Source organism: Corvus kubaryi, unplaced genomic scaffold (assembly GCF_017639235.1).
Source record: "Corvus kubaryi isolate FWS band 111438036 unplaced genomic scaffold, C.kubaryi_AGA036_p1.0 37396, whole genome shotgun sequence".
Classification (NCBI taxonomy): domain Eukaryota; kingdom Metazoa; phylum Chordata; class Aves; order Passeriformes; family Corvidae; genus Corvus; species Corvus kubaryi.
The window spans coordinates 23,367,635-23,387,786 of NW_024581135.1; the positions used below are offsets into that span (position 1 = coordinate 23,367,635).

Consider the following 20,152-nt stretch of genomic DNA (forward strand, 5'->3'; position numbering starts at 1 on the left):
GTTTTCTTACAAACTGAAGCATCCCTGACAAAGAACAGGAGTGAAAAAGCCCAACATATATTACCTTGAAAGTTTCATAATTTGAAGGAAAGCACTCAATTGCAGTTAGTTTTTTAGAGTCTGTTATCTCTTCAACTCTCATATAATGTAAAGTTTCTCAAAATCCAACTCTTACCCATGATTATGGCACCACTGAGGTCATCATCTAACCTTCAGTGATCCTCAGCACAGACTTTCTTTCAGGAGGTACTGAGCTGCTATCCACAAAAACCAAACAAGTCTGTCACCAGGAACGCTGCTGGGTGATTCATTTGTTATTTGTTGGACAAACAGATTTAGGTTTGCAGCTGGTTTCTTGCTCCTCACTGCACTTCGGTATGCCAACCCACCAGCACAGCAGTGCTGTGCACAAAGGTAGGAGGGGTCTAGACACATACACCCTCACAAATGTGTCTAGTCCCTTAACCACATTAGACAATTTCCAAGTCTCTTGCAAGTCATCATAGCTCAGAGAATTTCATGCCTTGTTTGCTTTTCCCACATAATACACAATCTCCTCTAGAAAATACAGTCACCCAAGTTGCTTCTTGTTTTCTAAGTTTTTCTATTTGTATTGCTCCCTACATATCCTTCACATAAAAGATTGCAGCAAGAACTAATTTAGGTTATTCAAAGAGGTCTCTTGAAAATACTGGCATTGGAAACCCAGGTCTCCACCAAATTAAATCTATTTTCCTTCCAATTATAATTTTTTAATTTTCAGAAATTTCAAAAGATGTTTGTACATTCAGTCTACCCCTTTTCTTTCCAAACCATCACAATACCAGTCACAATCTTCCCCTTACTTGCCATCATTTCCACAGCTAGGCACATGCTTTTAGAAGCACCACTATCTTTCTGTTCACAAATAAAAAACAGTGATACAGGGAAGAAAGCCAGATTTAAAAACCTTCGTAATATTGTCCATGTAGTCTACACATGTTCCACATTGAATTTAACTGCTGTCCCACAGCATAGGGCGTGCAGCATACAAGCACCTGTCCAAAAGAGATCAAACACGTCTACCTGCTGCCCCCAACTAAAGCCACAAAAACACCTTCATAGGACTTCCTGGAGGATTTCAACTTCCTCCTAATCAGATGCCATCCTACATCTACTTCTTTTCAGAGCCCACACTCCTGAACAGCCACAGCAAGGGACACGTCACAGTTCCAGCTTTACAAGTTACCAGTGCATCCTGTAGCACCATACCTAGAAACAAGAAGTGCAGAGACCTCACCCCACAAGTGAGTGTAGGAGCCAGACTTAGCACTTATCTAAAAATACAAAGAAAGGTACTTGAACCTGCCTCTGGGAAGAGCACAAGAGCTGCATTTTTCTTCTAGCTTTCTAAAGTTCTTTAGGCCATTTACAAAAGGAAGGCAGATACTACAAGTTTAGAATATTGCCTCACAATATTCAGAAGCTTCGTATGTTTTTGCTATGACCACACAATCATGAAGGATTTTAGCAAACCAAAAGACATAATAAAACACAGACCATGTAGTCCCATAAAGGCTTCCCACTATTAATCAGTGCCATGATGCTTATTTAAATCACTAAGATTATAATCCACCACCTCTGCAGCACTTAAACATACACACATACACATATACACAGCTTAAGACTCAGAAGTAAATAATAATTTCATTTCAACATGGTGCTTTTGTGACTTTGGGTGCTGGGAAACAGTGAGAAACTATCAAGCCTGAACAAACCTGGGCTGCTGTAATTGTGTGTTAACTTTGATGGTCTGTGAGAAGAGCACCCCAGGTGTCTGAAATGTGCCCCCTGATTCTTGGGGCTGTGCTGTGCAGGGGCAGGAGCTGGACTCTGATGCTCCCTCTGGGTCCCTTTCCTACTCAGAATAATCTGTGATTTTGTGATTATGTGAGTGTTTGCAACTTGACCCCAGAGGGAGGGCAGCCTGCTATACAACATTAAAGTATAACCTAAAAGACTGATAAAACAGAATTTCAGTGGCATTTTCCCTGCTATTCTTCTTAGAATTAAAAGGGTTACTAGCTAGCTTTCTGCTACAGAACTGCATTTTAAATAACTTCTGGGGGAAAAAGGAAACAAAAAAAAATGAAAAGAAACAGTGCCTGTTTGAATTTTTTAAAGAGTTCATGAAAGGGGACCTCAGAGCACAGGGTTACAGACAGCATGGGGTCATGGCACTTAGAAGATCAAAGTCCACAAATCCTGTCTCTCTTGAATTAAGGTGCACTGCTTTACTTATTCTCAAAGTCAGCATTGATGAATAAGTAAGAACTTGAAAACTTATAAAACTATAATATATGCTACCTATCCTCTATTACACAGGGAGAATGAAGACAATAGATCTCAAATTAACAGATCTGCTAGCACAGACTGCCACATTTGCGATGTTATTGAACATTAATTAAACACTGTATCTGACTAAAAACCTTTTTCTGCTTTGGGGTGCAGCAGTGCTCCAGCCCTGCCATGGCTGGTACATAAAGACTTTTGATCCTGCTATGTTTTCAAAGAATGCATGACATGAACTTTCACAATTCTACCCTCAGCTTACCTTCAGAAAGGAAGAAAAAAAAAAAAAACACAAAAAAAGAAAAGAAGCATATAACAAAATGTTTCTGTTAAAATTAAATTGAGATTGGACCGAAAAAGAATTTTTTTACCAAAATATTTGAACTGACTTTTAATAGGGCTTCAACTGATACAAGCCTTTCAAAAAAAGGCTTCTTTTTTCTTCTAGTTTCCCAGAGACTAATTAATATCACTTTAATATTATTTATTTCATAAACTAAATGTAATTAATCAAACACTATGCTGAAAATAAAGACAAATAAACAGAAGTGTGAAAGCATTTTTAAGAAATGTGTCATACAGCCTGCATCTACTTTCCATCACAACATCGGAGCAGGCTGGTTGGCCCCACTGCCCCTCTGGTCCTAACACTCCCCTTGAGCCAGCACAGGGAATCAGGCCAGTTGTAAACAAACACAAACCAACAAAAGAGAAATTTGCTTTCAAGCAGACCAGTGTGGTTGAGCTGAAGTCATGGTTGTGAAACAGAAGAGTACCAAGATGGGGACAGCAGAAAAGAAAAATTTTGTGAGCACCAATGCATCTTATTCTCATCCTGTCTCATCTGAACTAGCCCTCATCTTTCCTGCAGTGTAACAGTCAAATTTCATGCCTGCCACATCATGTTTCTGGTTATTTCTCTCTCTTACGGTGTCTGTTTAAGTTGACAACATGGCAGCGTTAACTCAAATTCACCTTATGAACACAGCAGTCCAGTCCTGCATTCACGGAACAGTGATTCCTGCTCATGTGCTGCATTGGTTATTACTCAGCTCCTGATTTCCTTCATATACTTTGGCATAATTCATGTTTCCTTTTCTTCAAAGGGAAGATAACCTATTAGTTCTTAAAGTCAGTCTATTTGTTCTTCTCTTTTAAAATGCTGTGACCCCATCAGCTCTCTCACTGCTCTGGAACCTCTTTACAAGTACCACAGATCTGTATTTTCATCCATGCAAGTGTCCTTGTGGCCTGCCTGTCAGAGCCACAGCTTTGAAGATTCTGGTTCATCGAGACACTCTGACCTGGTCTTACAGGCTTTTTTACTTTATATTGATGACTTTCACATGAACACAACTGATCTTTCTAACACAAAGTCATTAAAAATTGGCACCATGTAACCCAAACTTCTTGATTTTATCTTTCACGGTAACATTTCACCTTTTAATTTGGTATTCTGTATTTTAAGTGCACTTACAGAAAGATTTCTTTAAGTTTGATGCTTATTTCAGTCTCATTTTATTTTCTATTTTTTTTCCTACAGATTCATGTTGCTCTTTCTTCATTCTTAGCAATTTAAACCACTTTCCATTTCCTACCTCTACACACAGTTTTTCTGCTTGAGTCTGTAAGAATTTTATAGTTCAGCCAAATTATTCTTGCCACATTTCCTAACTTGCCTCTGCCATGAGACAGTTTGCAGCTGTGTTCTTATTAGGGTTTCTTTAGAAGAAATTTCAAACCCTTACAGTATGCTTGATAAAAAGAAATATCCCAGTAAGGATATCTCACAGAAAAAACTACCCAATGCTTTTTTCAGAACTGCTTTCAGTACTGGTTGTTTGGTATATTATCATGCAGCAACATTTTGCTGCGTAATTTCAAAACCAGGCAAGATGGCTATTCTGTCTTTTTTTTTTTTCTACTAAAAGCAACTCCCCCTCAGTTCTAATAAATAATGCTTTGCCCAATCTTAAAAATAAGTGTAAGACTTCATTCTAATTTTAAAAGCAATAATCAGTACTTCATACTGAGTATCCTAAATGCTAGTTTAAAGATGAATCTAAGCAGCAGAAAGACTCCAGCTGGCCTCCTGGAACAGGTAGTATTTCCCTTTCACTTCTAAATCACTGGTTATGTACTGTTGTAAATAATTGAGCCTACAATTCTGAGTACTGAGAAAGAAGAAATGAACCCTTCACTTTTTTTTTCTCCCCATTCTGATGCCTGATTTAAGAATGTGCTTAAATTCCCAGTCACTGGGCTTTAAATTCATATTTAAACATTCCTACTAATTCTCTCAACAGTACCACACATCTTTAACCTCACTTCATACTTTGTGATTGGGAAGACTGAAGAGAGGATTTTCTGACTGAAAGTCAATGCACATTTCACAGAAAGAATATGGTTTGAAATATGACTTTATCTTTCTAAATTATTCAAAACTTAACAATCAGAGTTGAAACTATGTAACTTAAAGAAAGGGTGTTTTGGTTTTTTGCAGTGGAAAGAACTGGCAAAAAGCACAAAGAAGAAAAAATACTGCTATTGCAAAGGCATGGCTTCCACCCCCAGTGATGTTTCTAGTAGCTATAATGCCACTCCCAGCAAAAGGGAGAGCAAAACCACTGACATGCAACCCATATTCTTGGGGGGAGAATTATTCATGTAAGATTTTGAAGTCATAGTTGAAGGCACTTGATGAGTATACGTTTAGACACAAAGAAATCTTTAAAATACTTTATCTATAGTATACCTCTGCTTTTCCCTTTTAATTGGCTATATTTACAAAACTAAGAGAAGCAAGATTGTTTTTATAAACCTAAGACCTAAGCTGTGATGTGTGATATACAAAACTCTGGCAAGTAATTCAAACATGGATCTGTTACCCTGGTGCAAATCTGTCATCATTCCTTTTAAGTGCAGAGAATCACTAGGATTAGCAGCAGTACAAGTGTGAAATTTGGCTGAATAACTTCAGCAGGAGGAGCTCTGTGTAGAAGCAGCAGCTACCAGGTCAGACATTATAGCGAACCTTTCCCAGTGCAAAGCAATAGCAAGACAAGGTACCAAAGTATTTGTTATCAGTTTTGTGCAGTCAGTTTGATACTACACCCACAGAAACTGCTACATGCTCTTTGCTCACAATAGTTCTTAAACTGCTGCACAGAGGAACCCAGTGAGGACATGAAACCTGCCAACACTGACTGGAAAGAGGTGAACAACTGACATTCCACAGAGCAGCACTTGTAGGAGGAACCCAGCAAGGGAGTCATGCAGAATGGCTTGGAGATGCGGGGAGGGCATCACAGCTCACCCACTCCTCTATCTATTACCACATCTATTGGACTCTCCCTCCATTTCTGTGCAGATGTCTGAATTATAACATCCTACATAAATATCTGCTACAGCAGCATGCTAAATCTGCAAGAGAAGGTTGCAAAGAGAGGGATGAAACACTGGCTCCTTAGTTAAGGTCAAGGCTGGTATGTTTCTGTGGATACACCAGAAATAGTTTCACAGTTCATCACACATTCCAGAATGGGTTTAAAATATACCACGCATCTTCCCAATAGATACAGCCTTTCAGAGTAAAACCATACCCCAGAACACACTCAGTGCCATATAACCTATAGATTCTAACCAAGGTCCCTAATTCAGGAGCTGGAATTCCTTAAGCAGGTGATTAAGTTTTGCAGTTGCAGTTCAATCACCTACAGAAGGAGCCCACATTTTTTTAACACAGTCACCTCCAAGAAAAGCATAAGTGATCTCCCTCCACCTCCACTGGTAGTACCTACACCCTTGTAATTTCTGTGTCCTTCTTCCAGAATTTTCAAAACAGTTCTGTGGAACTATTTGATCTGAGTCTGGGTGAAATTCCTCAATTACTATAGTGTATGTCTGTCAGCAGAAAGAAGCATTAACTTGCTTTTATGCCCTTTGACCAGGAAAATGCATGATGACCCTAGCTGGTTCCAAAGAAAAAGATTCTTTTGAAAATTGACATTTGAAAAAGTGTAGTCAGAGTGGAAGAATAAGTCTATTTGTCAATAGGATAATGTTTAGATTTATGAGAAAAATAGAAGTTACTCTAAATATACCTCAAAGATGCCAATATGCACCAAGTTTTGGTGGTTCGGGGTTTTGTTTTCTTTTTTTTTTTTTAATTTAAGTTCCATTTCACCATCTTTTCAAAGACAGCTTTTTATCTTACAGTTTTCTGCCAACACAGAAATTCAGCCTGGTACAACACCTTTTCCCTGGGACATGAAATTCAAATATCTTCTATTAAACACTTTTGAAACTTACACAAAAAAAAAAAAAAGTCATGCAAAGTGAAATTTAATCATCAGATATGTTTTCTATTATAAAAGAACAGAAATATATGCCACATATTTTAAGTGCTTATGGAATACACATTTGAATTACGGTATACACATGAATTGAGTACCATGACAGATGCCTCAATTGGGGAAAAAAAAAAGACAGGTATGTCCTTAGACAATGCCGGAGCCAGAATGCAAAACAGCCATAAACATTTTCTTTTTTCCCCCAGATTTAACAGCACTGTCTGCAACAAAGGACTTCAGAAGAGCAATCATTCAACATGAAAAGAAGAGGAAATATGTCTCCATATTCTCCAAAAACAGTCATCCTGTAACATGAGTGCTCACCTGCAGCAAAGTATTTAATTCTTGGGATCCATGATGAAGGATAAGAAAAATTAACTTAAAATGGGAGTAAGAAGAAATTGTAAGAGCAACTGGATTCCAGTGTGGCAAGCATTAGAAAACTTCCGCTAACATTGAGATTTCAAACTTTGGTGCCTACAAGAACAGCAGTTTGAACATGATGAGCATTGCCCAGTACTTCTATTTCTGTACATACATGTTCAAATATAAGACTGGAGAAAATCTGCAAATCAATCTAAAACCACCCTTCATATGTTAGGCTAGGCATAGATTAATAAATCACTCTATCTGGCAGTGGTGCAGAGTTAGACAAAAAACTATAGAAAATAAAAATATCTGGACATTTAGTCTGAAAGATCTTTAGTGCCCTTGGTCATGCAGTGAGAAATAATAAAAAAAAAAGGTATAAATAGTAAAAACGCTTGATGTGCTTCCAAATAATACTTGAGTTGAAAGAGCAAGGGATTGACCTGCCAGAGTAGCAATTAAGGTGAAGGAAGAAAAAGCCTAATAGCAGCCTAATAACCTAGCCACAGCATGAAGGACAAAACTCAAACTATCCATGTATCCTTTACATGAAGGAAAGGCTCACAAGTCCATCTCTGATAAAGCTTATTGTGCTGAGCAGCAGGTACCTTTTAACTGGAAAAGCATTTACAAATTGAAAAGAGACTGAGGCAAAGCAAGCTCTGGGAAGTCTAGAAAACACAAAAAGTTAAATATGGACACCCTTGGAACAATACACGACAGATGTAGAGGCTAGAGGGGGTACAGGTATTTAAAAGACTTCTGAGGTGAAGAATTCTGAAAGGTTTTGGAGAATAGAGAGAATTGAAATAAAGACATGTGAGAAAACAGGTCTGAATATCATGGAAAGCTTCTTGACACCAAGATTATTCTGAGAGATATTTAATGTTCACGGTGGCAGCCTTTTTTAGCTGAACCAAAGTGCCGAAATAATCTCCTAAGAGATTTTGAGATTCTCAATAGCACATGCATTTGTATCAAGACTGAATAAAACAGTGCTGTAAGTACAAGAGAAGCAATTCCACATTGGCAAGGAGAGGATTAGATGACCAGCAATGGGTACCATGATTGTAGTTGTTAAAGACAATTTGCAATAAGGTATTGATAGTCAGTGCTAAACTTTTATTTTATGAAGTACAAGCATGGCCTTTCTTCATTTCAAGGATACTATGTCTTTCAGAAAGTTTTATCATGAGTTTTGATCAAGAGATCAATAAAACAAAATATAACAGAAGCAAACAAAACCACAAGCGTATGTTACCAGCTAACATTAATGATAACCCCAATGCAATGTATTTTACTGGCTCCATTTTACAGGAAAAAAGAGGGTCCTTCCCCCACAGAGTTGTCAAAAGCTTAACACTGTAACACAGAAATAGAAAGAAATAGCTCTGTATTTCTCTGTATAGAGCAGTAAAATGCTTTAGCTTAAGAAACAAGAACTCTTATTTCTGTTTCAAATTTGCATTTTTATTTTCTGATGGTACTTGCAGTCTATTTTACTTGAAGTGCAGAAGACAATATAAACACTAACAGAGTCACTCTGGAATTATGTACTTATTCCTGTGGAGAAGTAAAGCAGGAAAACGTCTACACTTCTGTCAAATCTGGTTTGTTGACAATTGAGCAGTTTAGTAGTTCTCAGTACAGGAGCAGTTGCAAATCCTGGGAAAAGAAGGTTGCTAAGATTCCCTCTCACTCTGCAAGTGGAATTTTCCACTTTATATAAATACTATTTTTGTCAAAGCAATTTGTACAGAGTCATGCTACCACTGCACATGAAATGGAAAGTTCCACAGCTGTAATGAAAATGGGAGCTTTATGTCATGGAACACTTTTATTTTCATATGAAGGACAAACATGCATCATAGTCAAAAGCAGCATTGCTTATCTTTGCAGTAAATACAAGATTTACAGTTTTATTCCTAAATATCAGTTGGATCTGATTTTAAATGCTAATTTTCCATAATGCATTCCTAGCAAAAGTTCATGATAAAACACCCTGAGCACAGCTGCTAGTTGCCATGTCCCTTACATCTACTGTAACAATTAGCTTGCATGCAAATGTGCACTGAATCAGCAAAAAGCAGAAAGCTTTCATTTAGGGACATTAGGATTTGTGCAAGTGGCAACAAAGCAAGATATCTACCAAAGAATTTATATTTACTCTTTCTAGAGTGATGGCAACTTTCAGCTATCATTACTACATATATCAAAGGATTTTGATTAAAATCTGATCATTGAGTCATGGAAAGTAAGGCTAGACAATCTCAAGTCACCCAATCCATCTAGATGAAATAAACCAAGAATTCTACCTTAAATCTACAATGTCAGTCAAACACCATGTTATTTGAAAATTACTTTACTATAAATAGCACTCAGAACAGTGGGGAAAAGAAATTCAGGTAAGTGAAAAGCTGGCAGGAGAAGAGGAAAAAAAAAAAGAGTGCTACTGGCTACATGGAATTTTGTCTATTTTCTATACATGTGTGTATCTCAAAAAAAAAAATCGTATCTTTTAACAGATCTATTGACGAGAAGCTACAAAAATCCCTAATACATGACACAGTTAAAGGAATGGACCAGTAGATTATGTGATATTTGCAGAATAAATAGAAAATAATGACAAGTGTCAGGATCTTGCTCATAGTCTGGAACTTTAATTACTTAAAAGAAAATATAGAGGAAAATAATTAGAAAGATCATAGCTGTTAATTATGCAGAATAATTGATGGAATTATAACAATTGCTTAGGCATTTCAAGGTTCATCCTTCAGTAGCAACTACCTGTTGAAAGAACTGTTCTGTCTAATACTGGTAAGAGCAATATAGACATATCAACCACCTTTTCCTGAAGGCCTGCAATCCCACTGCTCCATGTTTTACTCATGCTGGAAAAGCTATACTTATGAAAGTATAAATATGTATTTGGCTTGCAAAGAAAATTGTCACTGGTGATAAATCACAGCCAAAAAAAACTATATGCAACTTTCAGTTTTCAGAAGAGTTTATAGGGCTGGACTTAAGGACAGTAATAGCTCTGCTTGTAGATTGAACAACTTAGAGAACTAGTGAGATTTAACACATACAACATGTCAAAAGAGAAATGCTCCCCAAAAGATTCAAGCAAAGGGAAGAGGACTAAAATGGGATATAAAATGGGATATACAATTTCACTGATCGAGTCAGCAGATTTGATTTCACAGAACTGAGCCTGTGTGGATACTGACTTAAGCAAGCACTGCTCAGTTTGAGGCCAGGCCAAGGTTACCTGGTGGCCTTCAGTTCCTATGACAGACATACATTTGGCACCTTTACATACACAGCTGTCCTTCTCAGGAGAGCACACAGGTACAGAGAAACCTTCAGTACCTGCATTACAACCACTGTGCTAAAAGGAGCCTGTCAGTCTCAAGAGCTGCTGTTATCCTGTCTCTCATAAAAAAAAAGTTCATTTCATTAAGTGCCCTTGCAACTACAAACCCCCACTTCCAGGGACCCATATCAATCAATCTCATCAAGAACGTTTGCCCAAACTTATTTCACTCTTAAATAGATTCCCACCATCCTCTCATCTTGTACTACTTTACAGAATGTATGAGAAAAATGAATGAGTAGGTTAAAAGTAAAAATTACCAAAATCAAGACACTTGTGAATTTCTCTGCAGTGCCTTTCAGCTGAGAGGCAAGCACAAGTTTTCTTAGTTGCTGACATCACAGTGATGTGCTGACAGCAGAACTGGTAGAATATGCAGGGTGCCTTACTATTCCCCATGTCACTGGCACCTCTCCTCAGCACCACGTGGCCACGGTTGGTAGCTCTTGCAGCAAAGCAGGAGACCTTGCCTTGAGGGTCCCCACCCTCCCATGGTGGCCTGCTGTCCTGAGAGCCTGCTCCTGTAAACTATTCCACTTTTCATCACTGCAGCTTCACACAAAGCTCAAACCATGATCTGGAAGAGATCCCTTGTAGAGAGCCACGTCAGTGCTGACTACAAAGACAACTTTCTTAAGTGGTCCATGTTTTGAAAGATACGCATTTGTATAAACTTAAAAAAATATAGGAGAAAATAAACAAGACAAAAATTTCATTAGTTCATTCAAACTAATACTGGACTTTTCACAAGACCGTTAAGGAGCTGTTAACACCAAGTAATAAATAGCTTGTAACAATGCTCTCCTTTGAAATGTTCCAATGTTAACCAAACAGTGGCTGCATTGCTCCCTTAAGCTGATCTGGTCTCAAACTGCACAGCAGCAGAAGCTGTAAGCAAAAAAAAAAAAAAAAAAAACTCTAAGATCTCAGCTTAAGTTTTGTCACATAACATGTTGACATATGAAAGGCTGACGATGATCTAAGTTGGAATTTCAGTTTCATTATGAGTGTTAAGGAAGTCTAAATAACTGGGAACTTAAAAAAAACTACTATTTTATTTGAATTAAATGCATGCTTTGGGTTTATCTATGCACTTTGAAAACCAAAAGACTTCTCAGAAAGCTTTTGTATCTGAAACAATTGAAAACAAATAAGGAAATCAAACTTTCAGCAAGAGTTGGATGTGTTTCATGGTGCAAGCAGGCTAAACTCTTAGAATACAACAGATTAAATAAAATACACTAATATCTTCATTTAAGAAGGGCACAAGCAGGTGTAAGTGGAGCTATAGGTAACCAAGAACCACATGAGTATCTTTCCAGTTCTCTGAAGTCTAAAAGAGACATCAGATGATATCCTGTGCTGTTGTCAGTGAATGAAGTGGTTCTGCTTGTCTGCATTAAAATAGGGTTTGTTTGATGCTGCCAAGTAAGCTCTTGAAAACAACTGGTTGCACTTTCCATCCTCCATCTTTCTCATAGAGGAGAAAAGCCTTCTTTGATACCAGGCAGTTCCAACAATGGGGAATCCCACATTCAATAAATGAGGTGAGACTTCTACTAAATACAGAGCACTAACATGATACTTTAACTGGAGAAAGTGGCACTCAAATTCAGCTAATTCACGATTCCAAAAGGTGTCTTGGTACACACTCCACTGACAGCATGCATACATACATATTAGGAGGCAGAATTCCCACCATACATCCAGCACCAGCAGTTCATGTAGATTTGTCAAATAGCAGACAAAAATTACTTAAAATAATAGAGTTTTATTTTCATTAGCACACCCATCACTACTTTTTCTTAAGAATGGATTTCCTTATTTAGCATGTCTCTACATAAAACCTACTATAATTCCTATTCTCCCTGCTTTAACATCAATCATCCTTTTTTAAAATTTTTCTCTCATAGTTGGTTTCCAGCACCAGTCTCAGCAGTGTTCAGTCTGACTTTCTCATGGCTTTTCCCCATGAATTATTTTCAATTTCACATGTCAGTAAAATTTCCAAATCCCTGACACCATGACATTAAGATCAAAAACTGATGATAATTCCACCCCAACCCCTTTTTATTTTATTATTTTTAAGAAAAGCATTCCTTTTTCTTTTTTAACATACTTCCTTTTTCAGATCAACACTGAAGTTAGATGAGACCTTTAACTTTTATCCCTTTTAGGAACTGACCCCACTTTTCCAAAGGAGCTGTTGTTCTCTGTTCCATCAAGAAACTAAGAAAGCTTGAGCTGCTCTCCAGGTGGCATAAATTGTACATACAAGGCTCTTCACTTTTCATGCAATTTGTTCCATTAGTGAAGGTAAACCACAGTTTTGAATTTTAAAGCAGGACCTCATGTATAATTTATAAAAACTGCCAATTGCATCAACCTTACTTTTCTGGTGTATTTTCTGCTTCAAAATGTCCCATGCTGTTAATAGTTCAGCCATAGGCACAGTATCAATTACTAGCCGTGACCCTGTGTTGGCATCCATTTTGTTGCTATCAACAATCACTTGAATGTTACAGATTTCTGGCTGACAACATCACCTACTGCTTTGTTGTTACACTTAAAGTTGCCATAGAGACAAAAGAACAGCTGAATAGCAATCTTAATGCCTGTAGAAATGGTTATTCCTTAGTAATAGGATGCTACTTGCCAGTACGGAGCCTCAGGTTCTAATAGAAGTTATTCTCAATAGTAAGTTTTGAGTCAGAGCCTTGCTCAAAAAAAAAAAAAAAAAAAAAAAAAAAAGCAAACAAAAGAGCCTTGTGTTTCCTCCTGCCCACTGTAGTTTTGTGGGTAATGAAGAGGCAAAGGAGACTGTCTCCCTGCTGTGGCACGAGAGATGAACACAGCAGAAGTTGACTCCAGTCCCATACCCTGAAGGATAAAACAGTAACTGCACAAAGTGTAGTGTAGACTCTTACCTTATTCTCTCTTCTTATGTATGTATTTTCTCTTCTTATGTCTCAAAATGGGTGGGAATAAGGAAGTTTCATGCTTCATCTTCCTGACAAGTAAAGTGCTTCACCACCTCATGCAAAGTGCTGCTTCAATCCAGAGAAACACAACACAACCTAGGAAAAAAAATCAAGGATCCCCTCCTTGAATTTTTTCCTCTAGCCACACAACAGATCTGCTTTCTCTCCAGTACAGCCCTTCCTCTACAGACTATGTGCAGAAGCTCAGACTAACAGCTGAATCCCACTCCTCTCTGCTCATAACCCATTAACTCATATTACAGTATAACTTGCAACTGATGGGAATTGAAGGCACTCAGCCCTGGGATACTTTGCACCATTCAGATTCCAGTCCTAGGTTTTGAAATCCTTCCTTCTCCCCACAGCTCCTGCTCCTGAGAGGACAGAATGCATGGGATCAGAGCAAGTATTACCTTTTCTATTGTAAATCCTGTTGTTGAGGAGTCAGAGAATTTCTGAAGATAATTATAAATAGCAGATTATCCCTGGTTTGGTACAAACAAAATGCAGCAAATCAGAACCTTGTCCTGCAAAGCCATCCCACAGACAAAGCGAGCAGCTGTCAGGGACAGCTGAAAGAGTATTTTCCTATACAAGGGCCTTCCCCTCACTCTCAACTTGACACCACTGCCCTGCTCCCAACACCTCAGTGGCAGTGTGAACTCAAAACCTATTCCCAGGGTTTGCTGCCTAATCCTCCCCCAGCAGCAGGAGCAGCTTTAGCCCCTCAATTTCCTGCCCCATGAGCAGACCCTGACTTGTCTGTTCCCACGAGGTTCAAGATAATACAGTCAGGAGGAATATTCTAGCAAGTAGTACGGGATAATGCAGAAGAGAAGGAGGAAAACTGAGATCCAAGTGATTCGTCCTCCTCCTCACCAGGCCTCTCTGCTGAAAGACTCCTGCATGCCCTTTCCCAGTCACTGAGTTTTCTCGCCCCCTGCCTCTGCTTCCCACAGCCCTGACATCCCACACTTGAGGCTCCTTTCACCTCTACCGTGGCCTCTTGCGAACCCTCAGCTTTCAACAACCTGGCCTCTGTGCCAAAATACATTTTGTTGACACTTCAGAAAGAACACTTCACACTGACAATCATGAGCTTTTGCTCACATTGGACAAAATCTGCTTTTATTAAGAAGCCTTGAATTGACTTTGGAGCTCACACAGGAGCATAAATATTAAATGTTAATATATGAAAGGGCAGGCAGGCTGTAACAGTGGAGGTCTGTTCCTCCAGCTTGGGAGTTTCCAGCTGAGTGAGAACATTCTAATGATAAACTGAAATTAAACACACAAATTGAGTCTAGTTTAACGAATTCTCTGATCTATAGCAGAGGTGCTTAATGTGGAAATAAAATTCTTAAAACCACTACTTTTTGGTTCTTTTGAGCAAATAATTTCCTATCAGTTGAGGGAGAAGAAGATACAATTCTGCATCTCAAACATCACCCATCTAGGGCCTAAGGGACATGATGCGAACAATCACAACAACAAACAAAAGGAGTGGGATTAAAAAAAGAAACTTAATCAAAAAGAGGGCAAGACAATATTTTAAATAAGCTCCTTGCCCACTCTCAGGAGTTTCATTAGTCCAACCTCAGCTTTGCCTCAGCACTTCCTGCTCTAGGCTTATTCAGTCACAGAGAGATTGCACAGTTTAGACAAGTCACCTGGGTAGACGCCCAGCAAGACAAGAGCTCATTTCAAAAAGAGAAAGTGCTCTCCTCTCATGAAGGAGAGAGGCAGCAGCCCCCTGTGATAGGGATGCCCGACAGCAGCACACAATGCACCCACTGAAGAGCATCCATCAGGGGCAGCAGGAGGCTTAGACGGGGGCACCACCCAACCACACAGCAGCAACTCCCACGTTCTGAGTCTGAGCCAACACACAGCTCCAGCTACAGACGGAAAAATGCACATCACTGCTGACAGATTGCTAAGTCCAATTCCACGCCTCTCTGAAAGGGAGAAGTGAAGGGAAAAGACAAATCTTAATAGTAATGATAATAATAATCACAGAATTAACTAGGTTGGAAAAGACCTTTGAGATCATTACGTCCAACCTATGACCAAACACCACCTTGTCAACTAGACCATGGCAGTAAGAGCCACATGCAGTCTTTTCTTAAACACCTCCAGGGAAGGTGACTCCACTACCTCCCATGATGATGAAAATAATAATAATAAACCACAATGACATTTCTGATCCTTATGCCCCCGCAGTCAAGCCTGAATGGAAGGGAAAGAAGTCCACACATCATGAAACGAGGTAAAACTCCAATGGAAAAGGAAACAAGTTAAGTGGCAGCCTCAGACTCAGTCCCAGTGGTATTTTTATCAAACATGTTTGGAATTGCTCTCATCTTGGGAGCAAAAAAAATCTTCCCTGAAATACACTTTAAAGAAATGTGTGATGGGACAGGAAATAAAAGGTTTCAATTTAAAGGGTTATGTGGAAAGACTATTTTATAGGGGAAAGACTTTTGGAAAAGATTGTTCAATGAAAAAAAATTCCAGACGGAACTCAAAAAGAAAGAAAGCAAGAAACTGATAATGTCAAGGATAAGTTGCATTTGAAGATTAACATACATTCATAACATATGAGGCATGTGAAAGGGTGTGTATTTCAAACTTAGTAGCTATTCACACAAATCGTTGTGGGGTATACTCTACCAGCATCTATCTGAAGCATAGCTTAATTTATTTAGGGAAACCTGAGAAAAAACACACATATAACTTTTTCAGACAAAGTTTGAATCTATCTTTCACATGATTGAAATGACTATAAACTCTTGACTTGCAGTGCTACCAGCTTGCCTAGTATTTCAGCTCCTATATGTCTGTTTTAAATACCTTAAATAAAGAACAATCTGGATAAACTGGGGTGAAGGAGTAGGGCTCTCAGACTACACAAGTGCAGAGGGAGAACAAAATTTGAGACAAACAGTAAATAGAGGTCAAATACATAAGCTTTTAAAAGGTACCAAATCAAATAATAAAAACAAAAAGCGATGCAGAAACTGGCAAACACACCCACAGATCATCCAACAACTTCTAGCAACAACCACTAAAAGCAGAGATTTAACTGCTGTCTTGCTGTATTACCTAAGAAGTTCCTTGCTGGACTAGTCTGTGAGAAGGTGACTTCCTTGGTGGGAAGGCACAGATATGGGAAGACTTTCCCTCAAGAAGTCTGGTAGAGAGAAGCTGCAGTGCTGCTGGGAGCAAGGGGCCTGGGCAGAGCATGGAAAAGCTGCCACAGCCACCATGCAATGCCCTTGCAATAACTCAAATTAAGAAACCTTGCTGCCCTTCTACAAAGTCCATCTTTCATCTTTTTGATCCTTTTGGTGAGAACAATCATTCCAGATGCAATTTAATTGGAGTTTTTATATTTTCTCAGAGGTCAGTAGCAGATACATCATTACTGATGTTCATATTTCCTTAGGGAATTAATCCTTAGGGTATCATGGTTTTAAAATTTTGATGAAAGGCCTTAAAATTTCCCCTGGATTTCTATTCATAATTGACAGTATTACATAACTTTTAAGTACCAAATGACTCACAACTGGATGCAAAATACTGACTTTGTAGAAACTTTGTTATGCTTCTTAACATTTCTTACACTTTCCTTGCTCTAAGGATCTAGCATTTCAGTTCCTGATGTCTGGATTTACGAGAAGCAATTCCTGTCTTTCAAGTAGAAGCATTTCCTTTGTTTAATTTTAAAAAGCAAAGATAGTACTGAGATCCTAATTTTTGTTAGATTTGCATAACTACATCTCAAAGTACTGCTCAGACAGCTGTAATAGAAGGATTTCCCAAATCTTAAAACTAGCCCTCCAACTAGGAGCAAAAAAATCTACTGGTTTGCAGACTCAATGTTAAATGTATCTGGATGAATCTTTTCTATTTAGACCAAGTATTAGAAAGTTTCAATTTGTCTTTGGTGGTTAGTTCTTCTGTAATCAGCTCACCCTCCCAGCTCACAAAAGCTGCTCATTCCTTTTAACTCACAATGCTACTCAGATCCTAGTAATGTATCTTTGAAACATTGAGACTATCACTAGTTCTTAAGTAGCACACCACAGTATAGTAAGTCTTTAATATAACTGGAATCTTGTAAAAAGAAATGGGTTATTTAGCTGTTTTTGTTTGCTTGCTTGTTCCACTATTATTAAGCTGTAATAGGATCCCATCCCCTTCATTATTTGATACTATTTCTCAATGGCCAAACTTGAACAGTGACTCAAAAAGTAAAATGATAGTGCTCTTAATGTCCCAAGAGCAGACTGCTTAAACAGTAAAGTGATACCATTTACAGCTGCTAGAACTAAGCATTTGGCTTAAAGACCTCTCATGTAATGAAACGTGTTTCAAAGCACCACATACACACAGAGAATGCCACTAAAAGTAGCTCCAAGGCTACTGCACGCAGGGGAACAGCAACCCCCAAATGGCAGAATAACCAGTGTCACCTTTATGACACAACCAGTGACTAACTCCACTGCAGGGGAAGCATTGTTCAAAAGGTATCTGTGAGTTGACTTGAAATAGACGATTTTAAAATAAATATTTTAATGAGGTTATTAAGACTGTTCAGTGCAACCAGAGAACATCACTCCTACCTCTAACACCAGGATTAATGTAAAAGGAAATTACTATCTGAACCCCTCAGTGCACCACAAATGTTTGAGGCATAAATACTGTAAGCAAAGAGTGTCCCTTAGTTTGATACACTGTGGCTATAATAAGGAATGACGAGATGGAAGAAATGAATGGTATTTCAAAAGCTTAATATTGGGAAAACCAATATCCAAAGCAATCTATTCAATAAAGCAAAAGGAAAGTGACCCATGGGAAATGCAGGAAAACCAAGTATCTTAGGACTTTTAAAGGAAGACCAGAAAGTAATGAAATTAGTGAGTGCAGCCTATTTTCATGCATTTCAATATCAGTTTCACTTGTATTTCAACTGTATTTTTAACATTAAAACCTATAAAATGTATTTAAAATGTGATAATTACCATAATTTTAAAATTTAAAGAGCACAGAGCCACAGAGTAATTATGTAGCCCCTCACACTGCTGATCTTGAAGTATATTCCTTACTATTGAGTATGCTCAGTGAAAAACTGATTAATTTTGTTCTACAGCTAGAGTTCTACTTAATCAGAAATGTACATGGCTCCCCATGGACTCCTTTGCACTCAAGATGCAAAACTAAAATTAAAATACCCCTCCTTTTAAGAATTTACTTATCTTTCATTTAAATTGGACAAAGACCAGATTTTGTGGATTGCTGATCCTATTTCTATTCTCACATATGCTCTTGTCCATTAGATTAATTCTGCTAGCCCCAGAGGACTTACACGAGTAAAAAATAAACATTGAGCAAGCCAGCCACGACACTTTAAGTTGACATGAACCCTGTGACAGTGTGACCTGCAGCACATTAAGCAGCTGATAGGCAGTGGGGATGGTGATCAGCCTTTTGTTTTAAAGCATGTCAGAAATACAACATACCGCTTCAGAGGCCAACTCCTCATTCCACTGCAGCAAGCAGCAAAGCTTCCAATAAAACCAGCATTACAAGATAAAGATTTAAAGGTAAAGGACAACATTCACAGGGAACCTTCTAAAACCTGGTCATTCAGCTTTATAGCTCAGCCCATACCATAATCTATAAAAAGAACAGGAACGAGACGTGGATACCCTACTCCCTCACCTGCCAGTATTCCCTACATCTTTTACTGACTGAGCAGCTACTCTTTCATTGCTGTCAAAATCACACAAGCATATACTTACTTTTTCAGTTAAACCACAGGATTGAGTCTGTCCTTATTCCTCAATCTTTTCAAAAGCTTTTAACATTTTGAATTACTCTCTTTTCACGTGCTTTCTTGTTTTGCTGTGCTACTACCTGTCACTTCAGGAAGTTGCTGCTAAGTTTTCAAAGACCATTTCAGAGCTACTTTTTGGACCTGTTATTGACATTTCTACCTCTTTAAGCTGTGCCACCACAACATGGTGACAGACTTTAATATACAGTATCTCAAGTTACTGAAAAGCAGTTGTTAATATCAAAAAACTGATTCATTTTTGCACTGGAAATAGAACACATGAATCAACCTAATAGCAGGCCTAGAATTATTGACAAACACTATGAAGAAATAGCCACCTTTTCAGAATTCTTCAGATTTGGTATCTACCCTGAGGTAAACCTAAAAACCCTGAAGCTACCAAAAAAAAAAAAAAAAAAAAAAAAAAAGGCAAACCAACCCACGCCAAGGAATGTAGACAAAACCGTACTTTCCACATCCCTTTTTTAAAGTAATCACTGGATGTTGCTTTATAAATATATAACACTTTTTAAAGGAAAAGCTGATCTGTGGCTGACTTATGTGACAGCCTCTTGCTGTAACTATTGTATTCTGCCCCTTAGTTTCATGAAGGCCTCCTAATACATGGCAGCAAGAACTACTTTCCTAATAACACCGTAGGGCTGTATTCCTAAGTAATCTTAAGAAACATAAAACTAATTTATATCTCCAGAGTCTGCAATACTTATAGCTCTATTTCTAAATTTATATATTATATAAAAGGTTATGTGATAATTCAATTTATTACTTTATATTGAACAGAACTATAGAACTATGACAAGTTTCGCATTTTTGGGGGGCAGCGTTTTGTTTTGGAGTTTTACTTATATCAGCCTTTTCTCAATCAATCAAAATAGGCTAT

At 38.1% G+C, this 20,152-nt stretch overlaps 1 protein-coding gene across 9 annotated transcripts in view; it reads right to left on the minus strand.

The window, feature by feature from the left end:
• The window catches only part of ZNF385B (zinc finger protein 385B), a 165,572-nt gene that overhangs the window by 64,970 nt on the left and 80,450 nt on the right, over nt 1-20,152 (minus strand). Inside the window, exon 1 of one of the 9 annotated variants that reach the window (XM_042041119.1) lies at nt 13,356-13,505. The exons of the other annotated variants lie outside the window; for them this stretch is intronic. The gene's annotated coding sequence lies outside the window, so the exon portion shown is untranslated. Of the gene's footprint in view, nt 1-13,355; nt 13,506-20,152 lie in introns of those variants that run through there. 9 annotated transcript variants of the gene reach the window in all.